This window comes from Lepidochelys olivacea (assembly GCF_965140295.1).
Source record: "Lepidochelys olivacea isolate rLepOli2 genome assembly, chromosome: 24".
NCBI lineage: Eukaryota > Metazoa > Chordata > Testudines > Cheloniidae > Lepidochelys > Lepidochelys olivacea.
This window is the reverse complement of record NC_140434.1, coordinates 652,738-659,610: the sequence shown is the minus strand read 5'-3', so window position 1 is coordinate 659,610 and position 6,873 is coordinate 652,738. Positions and strand designations below refer to the sequence as shown.

Genomic DNA, 6,873 nt, shown 5'->3' with positions numbered 1-6,873 from the left:
TCATCACAGATCCCTTTATTGTGCACCCCTATAAATACAGACCTTCCCAAGGACATTGTGACCCCCACTTCCCCGTCACAGCGGGGCGGCCATCACAGAACGGCGTGGTTACAGATCACAGGTACAAAAACAGAGTCCCAGGCCAGCGGTGCAGGCCAACGCAACCCCTGGGGAGTCCCTGCCCCACTCCCTGCACTGCCCAGGCTGGTTGGCTTGGGGGGGGATATATGGGGCAGCCCCTTTGCCCTCCCTTGTGGAGTGGGAGAGGAATTTGCCCCATTAGTGCTTGCCCCATGTGGCCCAATCGCAGGGCCAGGGGTTGCAGGGTCGGGGGGGCAGTCACCCCCTCCCCAATTGTGAATCCAACCCCCTGTGCAGCAAACCCCTGCCCGGGGCTGCCTTGTCGCCCTGCCCGGCACCCTGGAGTCCAGCTGCAGGAAGCACGTGGCGATGCTGGGAGCTCTGCTCCCGCCGGTCCTCGGGGTGGCCCCCTAGAGATTCTGTGACGTGGCAGGGTTGGCGTAGAAGGCGTTGGTGCCTTTGCTGGCGGCGATCTGGGAGGAAGCAGAGGGGATGGGGTTAGAGCCAGGCTGGGCCAATCCACCCCCAACCAGGCAACCACCATGTACCCCTGTCGGCATGGAAACCGGGGCTCTGGGGCTGGGGAGGGGCTCACTGGGCCGAGCCCTGGCGAACAGATCCCAGTCCCGTTCGATCCCGGCCACCCTGTCCCCGCTCACTCCATCCCCCCTCTGTCGCTCGCTCTCCCCGACCCTCACTCACTTATTTTTACCAGGCTGCGGCAGGGGGTTGGGGTACAGAGGGTGTGAGGGCTCTAGGGTGGGGCCAGAAATGAGGGCTTCAGGGTGCGGGAGGGGGCTTCAGGCTGGGGTACGGGGTTGGGATGTGGGCTCTCGAGTGGAGCCTGCGATGAGGGGTTTGGGGTGCAGGAGAGGGCTCCAGGCTGCGGGGTGGAGGCGAGGGGTTCACAGTGTGGGAGGGGGCTCCGGGCTGGGGTAGGGGGTTGGGGCGTGGGAGGAGGCGCCTAGGAGCTAAGGGGTATGTCTCTGCTTCCGGGGAGCTGCGTGGAGCCGGGCAGGGATCCTGCAGCCCCACTGTACCGCCAACTGCCCTTTAATGGACCGGCGAGCAGTGCTGACCAGAACCGCCAGAGTCCCTTTTCAACCAGGCATAAAACTGGATATGCCTGGCCACCCTCGCTGGGCCTGGGGCTGGGGCTGGTCTGGCTGAGGCCATTGAACAGCAGAGTGACTCAGTGCCCTGACAGCCCCCCCCCCGGTCCCTGGCCAGCGTCCGTCAGGGCAGGCATCCCCCAGCCAGGAGCCTCCCACCGGGCGTGAGAGTGACACTAACCCCCCGTCCCAGGGCAGGAGTGGGGCCACCTGGGATCCATGGGCAAGGGGCCCAGCCAGCGCTGCCAAGGAGGCCATTTGTAGAGAGCCTTGTCTCAGAGCCAGGCATTGACCCACCTCCACCCCCCTCCCTGCCTGCCCCACCACCTCGCTCTGCGACCCCACCCCATCCCACTACCCCACCCTCAACCTCACCCCCACTCCATCCCCCCACCCGCAGTGCCATCCTCTGACCCCACCCCCCTCTCTCCCTGCCCCACCACCCCACCTCCTCTCCATCACCTCACCCTGCCCCTACCCACACTACCAAAGCCACCCTGTGACGAAGTGGGACTGTTCTTAATGTTTCCTCTGAATAGTGTGGGGGTGCCTCAGTTTCCCCTAGGCAGTTCTTAAGTATCTAGGTGGTGGGGTAAGGGTGTATGATCATTGCAGAGCCCTAGAGGGCAGGGGTGTGCAGGGGTCTGGACACAGAGAATGGCAGACACCCTCTTTCCTGGCCACTGATGGCCTGGGCCCTTCCCCCCTGCAAGGTGAGAGCTAAAGGGTTGGAAAACAAAGGAATCAGGTGACCACCTGGCCCGGGAAAGGAACAAAGCCCAGAGGAGGAGGGGCTGGAGGGAGTTTCAGTTTGGGGCTGGCTGGGACATGGAGTGAAGTGCAGATGTGGTCGTCTGGCTCACTGCCCCCCAAAATGGACCCAGCTGAGGGGTCCCGTTCTCTGCACCTGCAAGCTCTGTGTTAGACCATGTTCCTGTCGTCTAATAAACCTTCTGTTTTACTGGCTGGCTGAGAGTCCCGTCTGACTGCGGAATTGGGGTGCAGGACCCTCTGGCTTCCCCAGGACCCCGCCTGAGCGGACTCGCTGGGGGGAAGCGCACGGAGGGGCAGAGGAGGCTGAATGCTCCGAGGTCAGACCCAGGAAGGTGGAGCCGGGTGAGCTGTGTGTCCTGCAGACAGGCTGCTCACAGAAAGGCGACTGCCCCAGAGTCCTGCCTGGCTTCATGGGGAGCAGTTCCAGAGCATCGCCCAGGGACTCCGTGACACACCCTCTGACCCCCCTCTCACTCCGTCCCCCGACCCACTGTTGCACCCTCTGATCCCAGCCCCACTCCAGGCCCCCGCCCCTCTGGAGCAAGGCAGGGGGCTCGTTCCCCCAGACAGCAGCAGGCGTCACAGAGTCCAGGTTGGACTGTCCCAGGCCGGCCGGCCCATGGTGACCGTCTCGTTTGACCAGAGACCGGCCCGGAGTGAATTGCTGCCGAACTAGGGCCGAGCGTTCAGCAAACGCCCTGTCTGGCGCAGGACCTGCAGGGGCTGGAGAAGCCAGCGGGGCCGGGGGCTGGTCAGGGGTTACTCGCCCCCAGCCACACCTAACGCTCTTCCCAGGCTGAGGCGGAGGAGCCGGTGGCTCCTTCTTTCTCTCCCCAAACAGCCCTGCTGAGGGTCCCGCTGGAGCCGCGCCGAGCCCCCATGGGAATGGAGAGCGATGGGGCGGGGGTACGGACCATCCGAGCCCTGGTCCCAGGGAAGGACCCGGGCAGAGCCGTGGGGGCAGGGCGGACAGAGCCATTAGCTGCTGGTTTCACATCAGCCAGGAGCTGCCCTGTTAGTGATTAACTCAGTGAGGGGGGCCGGGGGCAAGGTCAGAGGCTGCCCCACGGGACCTGGGCTGCAGCCCCTCCCTCTCCAGCCCAGGGTTTGTGTTCTCTCTGGTGAGATTTTCTGGGATGAGCTGACCAAACCTCTGCCCCCTAAATCCCCCACCCCCTGTGAGCAATGTGGGGGGCATCCACCATCTTCACCAGCCACTGGCACCTGCAGCGTGTGCCAGGCAGGGCTGCCATGTGCCGGGCACTGGCGTCCAGGGGTGAACCCAGGCAGTGTGCGGAGACAGGCATTGGGGCAGGACCAGGCCCCAGTGCTTACCTCATCATAGGGGGCACGCTTCATGCTACTTGCTCATGGTCTGGTACGAGGACGTTGAGCTGAACAGATCCAGGCTCCCTTGGCTCCTCCTGCAGCACATGGAGATGATCTAGAGGGGCGAGAGGAGGCTGGTGAGCGGGGGCGCGGAGGGGATGCAGGGGTCAGGCAGGGAGAAGGAGAGCGGCTGGAGGGGCCTGAGGCCGGAGGGATGGGCAGCGGGGGGCACTCACCAGCAGGATGAAGAGGAGAATGCTCAGCACCAGCCCAATGCAGACCAGGACCAGCAGGGCGATGCCCCAGCCGGGCACCAGGGGTGCTGGCGCCGAGGTGGGCGAACTTGTACCGATAAAACTGGCTGAAACACAAGTAGGAGCAGTCAGGGCTGGGGAGGACCCGGATGGGAGGGATCCCGTAGAGGGGCCCACGCCAGGGGATGCAGCTGGCCAGGCAGAAGAGCCAGGGAAAGGGGCTGTGGGAAAGGGGCTGGCCCAGGGGTGCTGGGAAGAGGCTGAGTTGATGGCCGGGGGCCCAGCCCCAGGGTCAGCGAGGACGGCTCTGAATGGGCGCCCTGCCAGGGGGCCCAGAAACCCTCGCTCCCTCCCTGGGACAGATACAGGCTGGGCCGGGCTGGCAGGGCAGGGCAGGCACCCTCCACAGACACGCCCCAAAGCAGCCCAGCCAGGGGGCTCTGCTGGGAGCTGGAGGAGCCCCCGAGGGCAGCCCGGTCTCCACAGAGCTCTGCACAAGGGCCAAGGACACCAGCCCCCCTCAGCCATGGGCTGAGCCCCCCAGGACAGGGACCCCCGGACACGTGGCTGTGGCCACACTGTGGGGCCCGGCTGGAGCCTGCTCACCGCGGATACTGTCCAGCTGGAGCCCATCAAAGCTGTTATTCCTGCCCAGCCTTTGTCTCAGCTGCTGCTCAATGTCGGAGGCGCTGATGCTGGTGTCGTCGCTCACTCGGTACAGCAGGACGGACTCTGTCACCACCGAGCCCTGGCTGCCGAGCGTGCCGGAGAGGGGGCGTTAACTGGGTCTGGCCCCGGCCCTTCCCGTGCCCCTGCACCAGCTCCCCTATTCCCACCTGCCTCTGCCCCAACCCCCCCCTTCCCACCTGCCCCTGCCCCAACCTCCCCCTTCCCACCTGCCTCTGCCCCAACCTCCCCCCTTCCCACCTGCCCCTGCCCAACCCCCCCCTTCCCACCTGCCCCTGCACCAACCCCCCCCTTCCCACCTGCCCCTGCTCCGGCTCCTCCATTCCCACCTGCCTCTGCCCCAACCTCCCCCCTTCCCACCTGCCCCTGCACCAACCCCCCCCTTCCCACCTGCCCCTGCTCCGGCTCCTCCATTCCCACCTGCCTCTGCCCCAACCTCCCCTATTCCCACCTGCCCCTGCCCCAACCTCCCCCCTTCCCACCTGCCTCTGCACCAACCCCCCCTATTCCCACCTGCCCCTGCCCCAACCCCCCCCTTCCCACCTGCCTCTGCACCAACCCCCCCTATTCCCACCTGCCCCTGCACCAACCTCCCCCCTTCCCACCTGCCCCTGCCCCAACCTCCCCCCTTCCCACCTGCCCCTGCCCCAACCTCCCCCCTTCCCACCTGCCTCTGCCCCAACCTCCCCTATTCCCACCTGCCCCTGCCCCAACCTCCCCCCTTCCCACCTGCCCCTGCCCCAACCTCCCCCCTTCCCACCTGCCTCTGCCCCAACCTCCCCCATTCCCACCTGCCCCTGCCCCAACCTCCCCCCTTCCCACCTGCCTCTGCCCCAACCCCCCCCTTCCCACCTGCCCCTGCCCCAACCTCCCCTATTCCCACCTGCCCCTGCCCAACCCCCCCCTTCCCACCTGCCCCTGCCCCAACCTCCCCCCTTCCCACCTGCCCCTGCACCAACCCCCCCCTTCCCACCTGCCCCTGCCCCAACCTCCCCCCTTCCCACCTGCCCCTGCTCCGGCTCCTCCATTCCCACCAGCCCCTGCCCAACCCCCCCCTTCCCACCTGCCCCTGCCCCAACCCCCCCTTCCCACCTGCCCCTGCACTGGCCTTCCCACACCATTCGTCTGCCCCCCACCTGCCACCTAGCCCTGCACCAATTTCCCCATACTACCCACTGGGCCCTGCACCAGCTGCCCCACCCACAACCCCCTTGAACCGTCCCTCCTTATGCCCCCATCTGCCCCTGCCCCAGCACCTCCGCCCCCTCCCCAGGGCAGCACACCTGCCCAGCACGGCCTCAGGCAGCCAAAGCTCTGGGCTGCTCAGATGTGACCCCCCAGGGTCACACGCTCACAGATTTAGCCTCTCTCTCCTCACCTTTCTCCCCCACCCCAGCCCTCCCCTGCCCACAGCTGGGGCAGCCCCATGGCACACACTGTACCTGAAACGCAGATCAGTCAATCCCAGGTAGTTCTGCCCATTCGGGCACGTTGGGCAGCCATAGATCTTGCCGTACTGTCACAGACAGAGGGGAACAGGGTCACCGCCAGCACCCAGCCAGCTCGGGGAGGCTGGGAGCACCCAGCTTGGCGGATCTGCCCCGGCCCCTGCCAACCTTCCTTGGTCTTCTCTGTGCTCTTCGCTGGGGTGCAGGGGCACGGGGTGTCTCCCCACAGCTGGCTGGAGAGGGGCAGAGGGGCCCAGAGCTGAGGGCAGGGTCCCGGGGAGGGGCTCCCCAGACAGGATTGAGGGTCTGTCCCTTCACTGCTCCAGGACAGGAGACTCTGGGGCTGAGGGGCCTGGTGCCCAGGGCTGGGCCGGGGGTGGGGGTGGGGGTGTCTCCCCTCCCTGCTCCATGGGGTCTCTGTGTGTGGAGCCCGAACGGCAGCAGCCACCAGAGGCCCGAAGGCTCATTGCACGGCAGCTCGATGGAGCTCCCCGCGAAGCCCCCAGCCTGGGCCTGGCAGCCACCCGCAGCTGGCAGGCCGGGGCAGGGTGCCGGGAGGGGAGGGAGGGGCTGCTGTGCTCACCATGATCTGGATAGTGACTTGCAACTTCAGGTAGTTAATGGAGTTGGGGTCGAGAAGAGAGTTGTCGAAGATCCTGTTCACAATGCGGAACAACAGAGAGATTCGGATCACGACTGTCGTGGAGGGGCTCCGGGTTGAGGTTGTGTTGGTGCTGCCGGGGGGAGTGGTGTTTGCAATTTTGGTGGCGGTCACATCGCCAGGGACGGTCGTGTCGCCAGGAGGCCCAGGGGTGGCTGTGTCACCGGGGAGTGTGGGGGTGATTGTGTCACTGGGAGGCCCAGGGGTGGTTGTGTCCCCTTGGGGCATGGGGGTGGTTGTGTCGCCAGGAGGCCCAGGGGTGGTTGTGTCACCGGGGGTAGTCGTGTCACCAGGAGGCCCAAGGGTAGTTGTGTCGCCGGGAGTCTCAGGGGTGGTTGTGTCGCCAGGGGGTGCCAGGGTGGTTGTGTCGCCGGGAGTCTCAGGGGTGGTTGTGTCGCCAGGGGGTGCCAGGGTGGTTGTGTCGCCGGGAGTCTCAGGGGTGGTTGTGTCGCCAGGGGGTGCCGGGGTCGTTGTGTCGCCAGGAGGCCCAGGGGTGGTTGTGTCACCAGGGGTAGTCGTGTCGCCAG

The 6,873-nt window shown here is 66.2% G+C and overlaps 1 long non-coding RNA gene across 1 annotated transcript; it reads right to left on the bottom strand.

Moving 5' to 3' along the window:
• LOC311512424 lies at window positions 1-6,057 on the bottom strand. Its single transcript, XR_014709452.1, has 5 exons — window positions 5,680-6,057; window positions 4,157-4,302; window positions 3,533-3,657; window positions 3,303-3,411; window positions 1-554 (listed from the first exon to the last, which is right to left on the bottom strand). It is a non-coding gene; the product is annotated as an uncharacterized lncRNA (long non-coding RNA).
• Window positions 6,058-6,873: the final 816 nt, after the last annotated feature.